The sequence below is a fragment of the Nycticebus coucang genome, chromosome 24 (assembly GCF_027406575.1).
Source record: "Nycticebus coucang isolate mNycCou1 chromosome 24, mNycCou1.pri, whole genome shotgun sequence".
In the NCBI taxonomy this organism is placed as follows: domain Eukaryota; kingdom Metazoa; phylum Chordata; class Mammalia; order Primates; family Lorisidae; genus Nycticebus; species Nycticebus coucang.
This window is the reverse complement of record NC_069803.1, coordinates 29467714-29482696: the sequence shown is the minus strand read 5'-3', so window position 1 is coordinate 29482696 and position 14983 is coordinate 29467714. Positions and strand designations below refer to the sequence as shown.

Below are 14983 nucleotides of genomic sequence, written 5' to 3'. Positions count from 1 at the left end.
ATGAATGAAAGAAAGAATGCGTGGATGGAGTTAAGTCTCCCAAGTCCCAAGGAACACTGGTGAAAGTTGGAATCTTACAGCACCCTTTGGTGAGTTCGCATGAGACAATATAAAGCACATGGAACTTCTTAAAAGAAGTGATTTCTCCAACCCAAACGGATTCTGTTTCTTCCTTACTTGGACAAGGGATAGAATTATAATTTACTAGTATCAGTAAGCATGATGTGCAGAGATGAATTTCATGTCCACACAAAGCTCTGTTTCATTAACCGACCCCCCCCCCCCCCACCAATGGGGCAGTCCAGCGCCTCTCAGGTCAGGTGGGACACACCAACCCCCATCGCTCCCTCCTCCATGCCCTGATAAATGCTGCTGAGGTCTAATGGATTGTTCATGCTGCTGTCCAGATTAGATAGGAAGCCCCTCCATTATCATGCTGCAGCAAACCCCAGTGGCCACCACCTTCCAAGGGAGCCCAGAGGGAAGGCTGGGGAAATCTGGAGGGAGAACTGCTGAGAAACCCTGAAGTTCCCAGGCTGTTTCCACTTCCTGACTCTAACCAGAACTTTCTCTGAACCCCAAGTCTTAACTCCCAACCTCCCAAAGCATTTAACAAAGCAGGTAACTGGTGTGGTATTTGCTATTGTCTTCTGAATTCTAGTCACTGTTAGATTCTGCGTATCAACCTTTGAGAAGCTAGGAACACATCCAGGCACCCCATTTTCTTTTTATTTATTTTTTTTTAAGCGCTTTTTTTTTTTCTTCCAGCCATTTCTCTCTAGACCTGCCATTGCATTTTTTTTTTTTTAATTTATTTGGCCCGGGCTGGGTTTAAATCCGCAACCTCCGGTATATGGGACCAGCGCCCTACCCCTTTGAGCCACAGGCGCTGCCCAGGCACCCCATTTTCTTATTAATTGAAGGGTGTTCTTGCAAACAAGGATCGCTATATCTGACTGATGGGTAATAACTTTCCTAATTTTTGTTCCTGAATCATTGTAAAAGGGATATAGCTGACTTCCTGACCTCTCTTCTGAATTTCCCATGGTCAAGTTTTTTTTTTTTGGCCGGGGCTGTGTTTGAACCCACCACCTCCAGCATATGGGACTGGAGCCCTATCCCTTTGAACCACAGGTGCTGCCCATGGTTAAGTTTTTAACCTGTTAATGATCTTGTTTCTTCAAGAAAAGTTTTGCTAGTGTTTTTTAAAGTTAAATTTTCTTGAAGAAAAAACTGCTTATGTTATGTCTGTAATCCTCGCACTCTGGGAGACTGAGGCGGGTAGAATGCTTGAGCTCAGGAGTTTGAGACCAGCCTGAGCAAGAGTGAGACCCCATTTCTAAAAAACAGCCAAGTGTTGTGGTGGGCACCTGTAGTCCCAGCTACTCAGGAAGCTGAGGCAAGAGGATCTCTTGAGCCCCAGAGTTTGATGTTGCTGTGAACCATGATGTCACAGCACTCTACCCAGGGCAACCAAGTAAGATTCTATCTAAAAAAAAAATAATAATAATAAAAAAATAAAGACTTCTTATAACAAGTTTTTATTCTATCTCCATTTTCTGAAAGCAAAAAAATCTACTATCTATCAGCATTATTATATAAAACAAAATTTTCAGGTTTAATCAAACAACAAATTCTACACAAAACAAATAATAAACCCTCAAAATCATTACCTACAAGCAGACTAATTGTTCTATCATTATTATAATAGCACTACTGTGATCTAAAAGAAAGCAAATAAAATCTTAACTGGTGAACAAGGAAAAATATCTATTTCTACCGTATCAATTTCCTGTTAAGTTGTCAGGGTTAGTCAGAAGCCGTAGTAAATGGCCGAACAGGAGAAATGATCTGGCTCAGTTTTGAAAGGTTCTAACCATGTTTCTGAGTGAATCAATCTCACAACAACCTAACCCTTGGAAAATTATAGTGCACTATTATTTAGACATTCAAGAAATTTCTGAAGGGCAAACAAAATAGCTTGTGTGTAGCTATTTAATTCAAGAATTAATTCACCAACAGGAAGGCGTCTGATTGATTCAACAAAACATCTGTATCCCGTCACTTGGTAAGCATGCAGCACCTCTGAATTTGTGACAACGAATTCATAATGAGCAACTAGGTTGGGATGGGGGCAGAGGCAGGGATTTTAATGGCAGACTGTGTTTGGAACCGGCTCTGCAGTCGCTGAATCAGTTGGGTCTGCAGCCAGCCAAGGACAGGGCAAAGTGGAAAGGCACACGGGAGGAAAAGAACAAATTATGTGAATAAAAAACAGAGAAGGAAGTGTGTGTGTGTGTGGGGGGGATTTCGAGTAAGCAAGAAAAGGAAACAAAGGGAGCGGGAAGAAGGGAGACAGAGAGTGAACAAGAGAATAGAAAACCAGCGAAGTTAAGACGGTATTAAACGAATAAAGAAAATCTTCAAGAAGGGCGGTCATGTGGATGAGGAAGGAAAAACTATCTTAGTGTCTAAGGAAAACACGCAGCCGGTCCAGGGAGGCCCGGCCCCGTGTCCGCGGGGCCACTGCCTGGTGTCGGGCGAGGCGGTGCTGGAAAGGGCTGCCAGGAGTTCTTGTAAAACCGAGGGGGATGAGTGCTGGGGGTGTGCTGAGTTCTGGGCACGGGTCGAGAAGTGCTTTTCCCTTGACTCTTGGCGAGCCGAGGCCTCGGATAGCTGGTGCCCTGACCCGTCTACGTCCCCAAGCTGCGGGGCGGGCGCGGCTACCTCTGGAGCGCACGCCGGCCGGGGCTGGGCTTCAGACACTAACATGGCCCAGTTTCGGTTTCCGCGGCCACTGACCCCTCGAGATGGGATGTCATCCATCCCCTTCGATGTGCCTCCAAGCACATATGGAATCTGTGCCTAGCCGGCTCAAGTCTGGGGGTTCTCAGCGACCCTCAACTGCGGGGCGGAGGGATGTTTCTCTGCCAGGTGATTTTGAGATGCAGAGCAGCCTAGCGGGCGCCACATAATAACCGCAGTGACGAACCGCCTACTAGGGTCCCAGGCCTTTTAGGGACCTCACTTAGGCAGTTGCAACGGTAAAGAAATGAAAACAGGCTCTTCTCAGACGGTGTGGGCAGCGGCACTGGGGCGAGCAGGTCGAGGGTACCCCGAGCGCCGGGAGCTTGGAGAGGGGCGCGCAGGAGACCGGCTGCAGCCGCGCTGTGCTCACCGCTTGGGTCATCAGTGCCCACAGCCGCCTCTGGGCTCTGCGCTCCCCGGGGGGTCTCTGGCACCAAAAGCGACCTGAGATGTGTCTGAGCAGCTCCAGGCCCAGGCTGGCGGTCACTCGACTGACCGCAGCTTAGATCCTGCTGTCTGCGGCCTGGGCTTCCAGGCCCCAGCGCCTACCCGCTGGGATCCCAAGGCCAGGAACCCGGGCTAACACAGTTGTGATACCCCTTCGAGGTGGTCTGGTCCACGTGGGGCCAGATTAGTTGGAATGCATTCAAAGCAACGAAACTAGAGACTGCCAGAAAGACGAAAGGGAGCGCCTTGGCCTTGCGGGCTGAGCCAGGGGTCTGGTTACGCATTTGCAAAGACACAGAGAGGCTGGTCGCGCCTGTCGGTGCGGATCCTCCCAGCCTCGCGTAGTTGAAAGAGCCCCCTCCACCACGACGACTTGGTCCCCCACCTGCCCAGCCGCTCGGGCTTTGCACAGACGGTTCATCCGAAGGGCAGGAGATTCCGACGCTAAGCGGCTGCGGAGCAGCTGGGGCGGGAGCCACGAGATTTCCAGCTTCCCTCGCCCCGTGTTCCCGACAGACACGCACTTTCCCTGCCCTGGGTACACCCTCTCGAGGGTAGTCCTTCAGCAACCAGTTGAACCCCCTTTCGCGAGACCCGGGTGGCGTGACTTCGGGCAAATTAACTTTTCCCAATCGTGCGCAAAGGAGTTTGCAAGCTATGCAGCGTCAGGAAAAGGGGATGGAAATTGATGCCTAATTAATGATACTGTCATCCTCTTCCTAATTTTTCTCACTTTGGGACACTTCTCTGTCTCTTGGAGGGGGGGAGTGTCCCTGAGGCTTCTCAATATTTGGGAATCTCCATCTTCCCTCAGCCAACCTTACCCCCTCTCCTTTAAAAATGTAACTTTCTATCGTCTTCGTTTCCAAACTCCTGGCAAGGTCGAGACTGTTCGCCAGGACCCAGCCCTAAGAGGGCCCCCCATCTTTAAGGCCGTGGGTGCTTGGCTGGGGCGAGCACTCGGGGACCCTCCCTAGGCCCAGGCTCCGCGCAGGGTTGGAACCCGGGGCCTCGGCTCCTTTTCGTTCAGGCGACAGCCGGGAGCGCCGCGCCGCTCTGCCCCTTCGGCTCGACCCCGCCGGAGCCTGACGCCACCGGGTTTATTGACCTTAGATGCTTCGGGGTTTATCAGACCCAGTAGGGACGGCCCGCGGTGCATCCCACCCCCTCCAGCTGCGCAGCCAGAATCCCCTTTCAAGCTTTTTTAGAAACCTCCTTCCTTCCGAATCTCAAGACTCAGAACCAACCGAAAAATCGCCTGAATTCTCACACCCGGGAGAGCCAAGAAGGGCCTTCGGGGGCCACCGACATTTTCCTGGGCAGTCCTTCCATCCAGATAATTCAGGTGAAAGGGCCCCTCTCCCCAATTATTCGGATAATTGCCTCGAATCTGCACTTAGTGCAGGGTTTAGACAATGGGAGATTGATGGCTTGAATTTCTAAATCTGTGTGCTGCCCCCAGGCCAAAAACCCCTCCTCTCTACTGTTCCAAGCTCCAAAACGTCTTTGGACTTTACACATGCAAACTATAATTTTCTGTCCCATAAATCACTTGGCAAACACAACTAGACATTAGAAAGCCATTTGAAGTGGATATTTTATTGGGCTGGAGACACAGAACAGGGGAAAAGAGACACTCACCAACATTTCCTCAATATCAAACGCTCAAAACTGTCCTGGAGATTTCCCCTCCTGCCAATTGAACTTACGAATTCGAAATTACTTTCAGAGATAAATTCTGAGAAGGAAAAGGAAATATTTGTGGTAACCTCTACGGTGCTAAAAATGAGCACTGCAAACAAAAAAAAGTTCATAAAGTGGCACTTCCAAATAGCCTTTGCTCTAGGCTGATTTATCAAAATAAGACCAGCAGAAACGAAGCAATTGCTCCTGCTACTACTCGTCAAAAAGCCCATCCAATTTTGCAATGATGAATCTTGGGATTCTAGCAGCCTTATGATAAGTTTTTCCATCAATTTCCCTGGCACTTTCCTGATTTTCCCAGTTAAAAACCTCTCTGTTCCCCTTCATTTTGGAGAACATACAAAATGAGGAGTGAGACTGTCATGTCAGCACTGGGGAAAATTAACAGGGGTGAGGCAGCCAGGGGCTTGGTCAAGGGAAAGATGAGTAACACAGATTAGTGTAGTTTCGAGACAGCTTTGAAATTCACCAGCAGGGCTCCTGGAGAGGGAGAGCTATTCAGAGGGAATGCATCCCCATTCTCTGCTTCGCAGAGCTAATATTTGGGGTAAGTACATGGGACTGGGAGACTGCACTCACAGTACCCAATTCCAGAAGAGCGCTTGCTGGGTTCTCCTGAGGCTGGGAGCTCACCTATAGCCCGCCTCCTCTGCTTTCAACCTTTGGCTTGTTGAGGAGGTACAGAAACCTGGTCGGTTTCAGACCCTCAACACCTGAGCTGTGACCTTCCACAAAATGAATCACCTTATTCGCCCATTCACCCCCACCCTGTACCTTCTCAAAGCCGTACCTTCCCTTCACCTGTGCCCTTCCTTTTTTTCTTGAACTTAGCTTTTTTTCTCACTCACAAATGAGATTCAAAGCTCATTTGCCCGTACTCCAGGTTTTTCAGAAGCAGACATAAATTCATATGCAAAAGCACAGCCAACCAACCCAAAGCACACAAAACACAGCTTTTCAAACCAGCATGGGCTTGGGCAAGAAAAACATATTTGCTGCAGTCCATCTCCAAGACCCTCCTCTAACCTTCTCATCACTTGTCTGGCTCCAGAATAAAGGAAAATTAAACTCTATGCCAAGCCTGGCTGACCATCCACCTGTGGAAAGGCAAAGAAAAGTGCCAGACTCTGGGGGCTGTGAAACCGTGTCACCAAAAGCTATAAAACTCCTGGGCCAGTTCTGACATGGGCCAGCCAGAGTTTGCCTGGATGTCCCAGAGGGGCCCTTCAAAGGACCCCAGAGGAAAGTAGGGTGATTGGGTGAGCCAAAGGGAGCAAAGGCTGGAGGGCTCAGAGACCCCTGGTCAAATGTGTTTGAATTCTGGCATGGTTCGTATTTATTTATTTATTTTGAGGGACTGACCATCCCCATCCATTTCCACCTGTGGGAGTGGGAAGCTGGACCAGGAAATAGAGAAACTAAAATGCAACCCCGTTGTAAGAAAGAGAAACAGAAAAAGAAAGTGCGACGACAGCAGGAAGCCAGGCCTCTGTGGCCTGGCCTGAAAGAGTCCCATCCTTTCTTCCTGTCCACAAAGGCCCAAGAGCCTCACTGCTACTCCCTTCCCCCCTTGTCCCCTCCTGTCCTCTCTCCACAGTTGGCTATTTGGCGAGTTCCCCACCAGCCTTCCACTCCTCCAGCACCCTGTCCACAAGGGCCAGAGGAGGAGACTCACCCACAGACGTGTCTGGTCTCTGTGGCTCCGGCTCCTCAAGGCCTGGTGTGAGGCAGACTCTTGTGATAGCCTCCACCCGGGGACTCCAGGCTGTTCCCAGCCGGGTGGGAGGGAGACTTGCGGCTGCTCCCAGCTCCTGCTGAGCTCTCAGCCTTCCTTCAGAATTAGATAACAGGAGAAATAGATAAGAGGAGTGGTTCATTAATTGGAGAAAGCCCTTTTTTTTTTTTTTGGTATGTGTAGAAGTGGAGGGAAGCACTGCTAGGGAATGAAGTCCTGGTTGGATATTTTAAAAAAACTTAATGTTCACGAGGTTCCAGAGATACTTCTGAAAGGTCGCTCAGAAGGACCGGAGGAATCGTGCAATCAGGATTCATGGGGACAAATGCTCAATGCCCATTACCAGTTTCCTGCACTCTAAGACTTGTCCTCACACACTAGCTCTGCCTTCTGATTGCGTCGGGAGGACTACTTTGGGGTATGCATTGTGAGTTTCCCTCTGAGAGCAGAAATAATAATGGCAGAGCCACTCCTCCTAGGATGGCAACAAAAAATAACTGATTTTTAAAAACATATGATATTTCTGGGTGCCTCAAATAGGGGGCAGGTAGGCAGGTTGTATATTATCACCCAGGATGAGGTCACGGAGCTCAGAGAGGTTGGGAGAGTGCGTGAGGTCCAGCCACACAGCATGGAAAGGGTGGGGCCCATGGTGTACTTCGGACTGATTGATTCCTGATTCCGTAATAAAGAAACCAATGGCTTCTCAGAATTGGAAGGGACCTCAGAATTCCAATCTCCTACCTAAGCAGGAGTCCCTGGGAGATGGTTGTCTGTACTCTGTTTGATATTCCTCCTGATGACGGGGAGCTCATTCTTTGCAAGGAACAGAGCTGCAGCCACTATGCTCTTGTCAACCCCCCAAAGGACCCAGGAAAGTGCAAAAAGCCACATCTGTGGTGCAATTTGAGGAACCAGGCAAAAACAGACCTCCCCTGATAGGCCGGCTATGGGATTTTCTCTTCTCAGGCAGTTCTTAATAAGAGTAAACACAATACCTTTATAATTTAATATATTTCCCAGTTTACTCCCATTACAGGAATATACCATATTTTGTGGTCTATTCTCCTAAGACCATGCGATAATCTCTTTGAGATAGGGGGAGACCTGACAAGTTAGGAGGAATGTCCAAACGTAGACCCAGAAGCTGAAACAGAAAAGGTAAGTGAACTGTCTGCCAGCAAATCTATGGTGGAAGGAACGAGAGAGGTGAAGGCCAGGGAGGAAAAAAGGAATACGTGAAAAAACACGAATCTTTTTCCCCTTCCAAGAATTTTTAGTTTTGAATATTTTTGCAAGTGATGAATATGGTGTCCATTACTGTTATCTGCCTTTATACTCTTCCCCTGCCAAATGACTTGTAGAAACTATGTCACAGGCAGATTTTAGTGTAAAACTCCCTGTGGTGTCAGATCATTAAAATTCCTGAAGAGTGAGTTGAACTGTACGAGGGACAGACACAGAAGCTGGGGCCGGGCCTCCTCTCCCGGGCCTGTTGTTTTCACTAGAACAATGCACAGCTGTCCCGTAGGGTCCCCTTATGGAGCTGTTGTTGTTATTATTATGAAAAAATATACATAACACAAAATCTGCCATTTTAATCAGTGTACAGTTCAGCAGCGTTTAGTGCTGCTACATGGTCATGCGGCCATCACCCCCTTCCATCTCCAGCGCTGTCTCATTTTCCCGGACTGCAACTCTGTCCCCATCAGACACTAACTCCCCTTTCTTCACTCACCCCCTTCCAGCCCCTGGTAGCCCACATTATTCTATTTTCGGTCTCTATAAATTTGACTGATCTAGGGACCTCATGTAAGTGGAATCATAGAGTATTTGTCCCTTCATGATTTATTTCACTTAGCATGCTATCCTCAAGCTTCACCCATGTAGCATACGTCAGAATCTCCATCCTTTTTAAAGCCATATAGCATGTTTTGTTTTTCTGTTCATTTGGGTTCTTCTTACTCTTTTGGCTGTTGTGACTAATTCTGCTGTGAACAACTGTGTGCAAATATCTGTTTTAGTTCCTGCTTTTAATTCCTTTTCATTTTTTTTTTTAAAAAGAGTTGTAGTTGTTTAGCAGGCTCAGGCTGGGTTTGAAGCTGCCAGCCCCAGTGTATGTGGCCGGCACCTTAACCACTGAGCTACGGCCCCGCCGAGCCCTCCCTCCATTTCTGAATTGCGTTTAGTGAGGTGAAGGGAAGTCCCTTTTGGTCCCCCATTGTTTCAGATTTCCCAGAGATTTTTATATATTTTGGAGACCCTGAAACTCTACCTTGAGGTCTATCTTGGGGCTCTATTGATCCAGCTCACGCCAGCGTGAGACTTTCCTAGGGAAAAATCAGAGCCTTGTGGCTCCCCCCTGCCCAGGATGGTGGAGTGTGGGCCCAGGAAACCCAGATGTGCTCTGGGTTAGCACAGCTGCCCGCTGAGTGCACCCTCCTCAGCCAAGGCTGATTGTCCTGTGTGCTCCCTGGTGAGTCAGAGGACCAGCCCAGAGAGGTGACAGTTAACTGCTGATAACACCAGCCAGACTCCCCAAATCACTCAAAATCCACACCAGGGAGAGGGCCAGAGAGAGACTTTCTGAGGAACGTGCATCTGAGGTCCACACGTACACACATGAGCATGCACACACATACTTTTTATTAGTTTTTCTTATCAAAGTGCTACGTATTTATTGTTGAGATTAAAACTACTGTAGAAAGTAGAAAATAACAGTCTTCTTACCATCTGCTTTTTTCCCCGTAACAGATAGCTCTTAAAAACTTTTTACTTATTTTAATTTTATTTATTTATTTTTTTTGTGAGACTGGGTCTTACTGTGTTGCCTAGACTAGAGTATAGTGGTGTGATCATAGCTCACCGCAGCCTCCAATTCCTGGGCTCTAGCGATCCTCTTATGTCAGCCTCCTAAAGGCATGAGCCAATTTTAATTTTCAAATTTTTCTTAGTTTTAGAGGTAGGGGTCTCACTGTGGCGCTTATGTTGTTCAAGGCTGACCTTGAACTTGGACTGAAACAATCCTCCCATTTCAGCCTCCCAGTGACAGCTCTTAAATTTAAATTCCAACTTCTTTTCTGAGACTATTTTTTCCCTGAACTGTTTGACATTAGCATGTGCTTTCCAGATAGTCACTGGAAATTACATCTCTTCCTCTGGTGTGAGCAAATTAATAAATATATTTAAACCTCAGTTTTCAAATCTATAAAATAGGTGCAATAATAATTCTCATGAGCTTTCTGTCTAGGTTAAAATTAGATAAAATTAGGGTGGCACTTGTGGCTCAGTGAGTAGGGCACCGGCCCCATATACCGAGGGTAGCGGGTTCAAACCCGGCCTCGGCCAAACTGCAACCAAAAAAATAGCCAGGCGTTGTGGCGGTCACCTGTAGTCCCAGCTGCTCGGGAGGCTGAGACAAGAGAATCACGTAAGTCCAAAAGCTGGAGGTTGCTGTGAGCTGTGTGACATCATGGCACTCTACCGAGGGCAATAAAGTAAGACTCTGTTTCTACAAAAAAAAAAAAAAATTAGATAACATAGTATGATACTTAGTACTAAAAAATTTAGCCATTACTACCACTACTAATATTATTAGCTGTGAGTAGGAGCTAAAAGGGGAGGGGAGGCCTGCATGCAGCCCAGCGACCCTATTCTGGCTACTATGCCATCCCCTGTCCAGGGCTGCAAACCTGCCCCAGGTCCAGGAGCTCCTGGCTGTGTCATGTTCATCAGGCATCTGCTCTTGTTGTGGTGACATTAATTTTGGAAAGAGTGGGCTTCTTAGTCCCCAAAGGACTAAGAAGCCCTAAGTCGTTCATCTCTGATGGATGCTTTATTTGCACCTGAGTCTCCAGAACAGCTTGGTGCGTCTAAAATTACCTGAAGTCCCTACACTGTGGATAAAGGTGAGGACAATTTGAAAACAGATGACTCACTGGACCAGGCTCTTCTAATTTAAAATTTTTAAGCCAATACAGACAAAACACATGCACCAGGTTCTGACTTAATTTCTTCCACATTCCCTCCCTGTTTTGACCCATCTCTCTGCTCCTGCAAGTTGGGCTTCAATTTTTTTTTTTGAGGAGATATACTTCATATAGCATAAAATGTACCTTTTTAAACTTCATAATTCAGTAGTTTTTATTTTTATTTATTTATTTACTTTATCACCCTCAGTAGAGTGCGTGGTATCACAGCTCACAGTAACCTCAAACTCTTGGGCTGAAGCAATTTTCTTGCCTTAGCCTTTTGAGTAGCTGGGACTACAGGCGCCCGCCACAACACCTGGCTACTTTTAGAGGTGAGGTCTCGCTCTGGCTCAGGCTGGTCTCGAACTCGTGAGCTCAGGTGATCCATGCACCTCGGCCTCTCAGAGTGCTGGGATTACAGGAGCGAGCCACGATGCCTAGCTGGTTCAGTAGTTTTTAGTCCAAAATAGCAAGGCTGTGCAGCCACCACCTATATCTAAATCTGAACATTTTCAAACCCCAGGGCTACAATTTGATTGGGTTCAATAGTTGTTTACTGAAAGTTTCTTATCCCGAACCCCTGGCATTCTGGCTGGAGTGAGCCTTGGAGATATGTTAGTCCAACACCAAGTGGGCTTGGTTTTCCGGGTCTACAGTCCCAACTGTTGCACTCCAGCCTCTGCACACTGATGTTAGTGAACTGGGACGGCCACTATCAAGGGCTGGGTTCTTAGCAGGTACTGAGCTCTGCGCTAAGCCCTGTGAGTGTGTGTTCCCTCTTAGCCTTTTCCTACTTTTACAGAAAGGCCTTGAACTCAGGTGTTCTGGCTTCTACTCTCATACCCTCTCGCTATGCCAAGCTGACTCTGACCTACTCACCATGCCCTGCCTCAAGCTCACACTCTGCTAAGTAATGGGAGCATAACAGGTGTACAGCACTTTACAGTTTACAAAGCACGCTCATCTTTATCCATTTGATCCTCCCAACAAATAATTCTCATACTTTCCTGACTTTGAACCTGTTTCTGGGAGTCTCCTTATACTGGGTCCTTCTGATCTCAGATCTTCCAGTCACTTGAGAGACCAGTTCAGCGTTTCATTATTTACACTTTACTGATATCCGAGTCAGATCAATGTCTTTTCTTAACATCGAGGCTCCTTGGGTGCATATTTGCAATCTCCTGTCTCTCGTGTTTATGTGTTAATTGTGTATTTGGGTTCATCTTGAAACACAAGGTCTGAAGGGGCAGAGACCATCTGGTAATTTCCTTTTTAAGGATCAAGAGGACTTTTGTGGAGGGCTGTTTCCAGCATGGGGCTTGTCTCAATCCTTCTTCAAGCTTCAGATTCTCCTTCCTGTGGGATATCCAACCCTTTCCTGTGCCTTGGGTAAAACAAACTTCCAAAGTGTGGCCAATCTGAAGATCCACTCAGAATTTTCCTGGGACTTTCCAGCCAGGGCTAATGATGAAAAAGCCATCTGTCAAAAAAAAAAAAATTCTAAAATTTGTATGAAGCCACAAAAGACCTTGAATAGCCACAGCCAAATCAATCTTGAAAAAAAAAAGAACAAAGCTGAAGGCATCACACTCTATGATTTCAAAATATACTACAAAGCTATAATAATCAAAAGAGCAGGGTACAGGTGTAAAAACACACATGGCATATGTGAAACTTAGTAAATGTGGAATGTAAATGTCCTAGCACAATAACTAAGAAAATACCAGGAAGGCTAAAAAAAAAAAAGCAGATTCATCCAATATTCTGTCTTCGTAACTTGGTATTAGATTAATTTTTTTTTTTTTAAAGGAATAGTGAGAAGATTTTGGTCACTCGAGGGTTTTGATTATTTGCAATAAATTATGAGTTGGAAATAGAAAAGAAAAACACACACATACACACATGGACCAATGGAATAGAACAGAGAGTCTAGAAACAAAGTCACCCATCTACGGCCAACTGATTTTCAACAAAGTCGCCAAGAACACACATTAAGGAAAGCACATTTTCTTCAGTAAATAGTGCTGGGAGAATTGGATAACCTCATGAAGAAGACAGAACTAGACCCCTGTCTCTCATCCTATATAGAAATCAACTCAAAATGGATTAAAGACATAAATGTAAGAACTAAAACTGTGAAACTACTAGAAGAAAACATAGGAGAAATGCCTCATGACATTGGTCTGGGCAAAGATTTTTGAAATAAGACCTCCAAAGCACAGGCAACAAAAGCAAAAACAGAGGAATGAATTTACATCAAACTAAAAATCTTTTGCACAGGAACAAGCAACAGAATGGGAGAAAATACAGTAGAACTTCTGTAAGTTGACCTCCGAAGGGACTGTGACAAACTGGTCACCACAGGAATTAGGCGGGATCAGTGGGTGGCTTAAGTGATCCCCCATAGGTGGTCAACATGAGGAACTAGGCCTACTGTACTGGTCTGCATATGTGGTGCATGTCTGGTCTATGAAAATTAGGTTAACTTCAGGAGGTGGTCAAGGCAGGGAGGTGGTCAACTAAGGAGATTCTCTTCTCTTTGCAAACTACCCATCTGACAAGGGATTAATATCCAGAATATATAAGGAACTCCAACAACTCAATAATAAAAGCCTCAGATAATCTGATTAAAAAATGGGCAAAAATGGTGGATTGCTTGAGCTCGAGTTCTCAAAAGAAGGCACACAAATAGTCCATGAGTATATGCAAAAATGCTCAGTATCACTAATCATCAGAGAAATGCAAATGTGATATTAGTTAAAATGGCAACTATCAAAGAGAGAAAAGGTAAGTGTTGGTGAGGATGTGGAGGATGGGGAACACTTACATATACTGTGGGTGTGAATGGGAATTAGTATAGGCATTACGAAAAGCAGTGTGAAAATTCTTAAAAAAAAATTAAAAATGGAATGACTATATGATTTAGCAATCACACTTCTGGGTACATATCCAAAGGAAATACAATCAGTGTATTGAAAAGACAACTGCAGTCCTAAGTTTACTGCAGCGCTGTTCACAATGGAATAGTGATACGGATAAGTGTTAAGACATGGAATCAACCTAAGTGTCATCAATGGATGAATAGATAAAGAAAACGTATTATAAATAACACAATGCACTACTACTCAGCCATCAAAAACAGTGAGATCCTGTTGTTTGTGAGAATGTGAGTAAATCCAGAAGACATGATGTTAAGTGAATTAAGCCAAATAGAGAAAGACAAATATCTCACTCATATGTGGGTCTATAAAAGCTGAACTTATTAGAGCCAAATATATTTAGCAGAGGCTGGGGATAGGGGGAGAGGTTGGTCAAAGGATACAAAGTTACAGTTAGATAGGAGGAAATAGTTTGGTGTTCTATCACACAGTAGGGTGACTGCAGTCAACAATCATGTATTGTGTATTCCAAAAATAGCCAGAAGAGAGTATATGGAATGCTGTCACTACAAAGAAACAATAAATGTTTGAGGTGATGGATATGTTAATTACCCTGATTTGATCATTATAAAATGTATACAAGTATTAAAACATCACACTGACCTTGGTGTGTGCCACACCTTTTGGGGGCAAGACACGATTGTAAGAGGGACTTTACCTAACAAATGCAATCAGTGTAACCTGGTTTCTTGTACCCTCAATGAATCCCCAATTAAAAAAAAAAATCACGGGCGGCATCTGTGGCTCAGTGAGTAGGGTGCCGGCCCCATATGCCGAGGGTGGCGGGTTCAAACCCAGCCCCGGCCAAACTGCAACAAAAAAATAGCCGGGCGTTGTGGCGGGCGCCTGTAGTCCCAGCTGCTGGGGAGGCTGAGGCAAGAGAATCGCGTAAGCCCAAGAGTTAAGAGGTTGCTGTGAGCCGTGTGACGCCACGGCACTCTACCCGAGGGCAGTACAGTGAGACTCTGTCTCTACAAAAAAAAAAAAAAAAAAAAAATCACACTGTATTCTATACATACACACACATAAATACAATTATATGTCAACTAAAAATAAAATTTAAAGGCCGGGCATGATGGCTCACTCCTATAATCCTAGCACTCTGGGAGGCCGAGGCAGGTGGATTGCTTGAGCTCGTGAGTTCAAGACCAGCTTGAACAAAAGCAAGACCTCGTCTCTACTAAAAATAGAAAAACTGAGGCAAGAGGATCACTTGAGCCCAAGAGTTGGAGGTTGCTCTGAGCTATGACGCCATGGCACTCCACCCAGGGCGACAGCTTGAGACTCAATCTCCAAAAAAAAAAAACTTTTAAAAAGTCATCTATCTCCTAGGGTTCCCAAAGATGTGCATCTTTAGCACCCTCATATATATATTTTTT

General features: G+C 45.9%; 1 protein-coding gene across 1 annotated transcript in view; it reads right to left on the bottom strand.

Annotated features, from left to right (window-relative positions):
- The window catches only part of GATA4 (GATA binding protein 4), a 75978-nt gene extending 71026 nt beyond the window's left edge, over window positions 1–4952 (bottom strand). The window contains exon 1 of the mRNA XM_053578486.1: window positions 4897–4952. The gene's annotated coding sequence lies outside the window, so the exon portion shown is untranslated. The remainder of the gene's footprint in view (window positions 1–4896) is intronic.
- Window positions 4953–14983: the final 10031 nt, after the last annotated feature.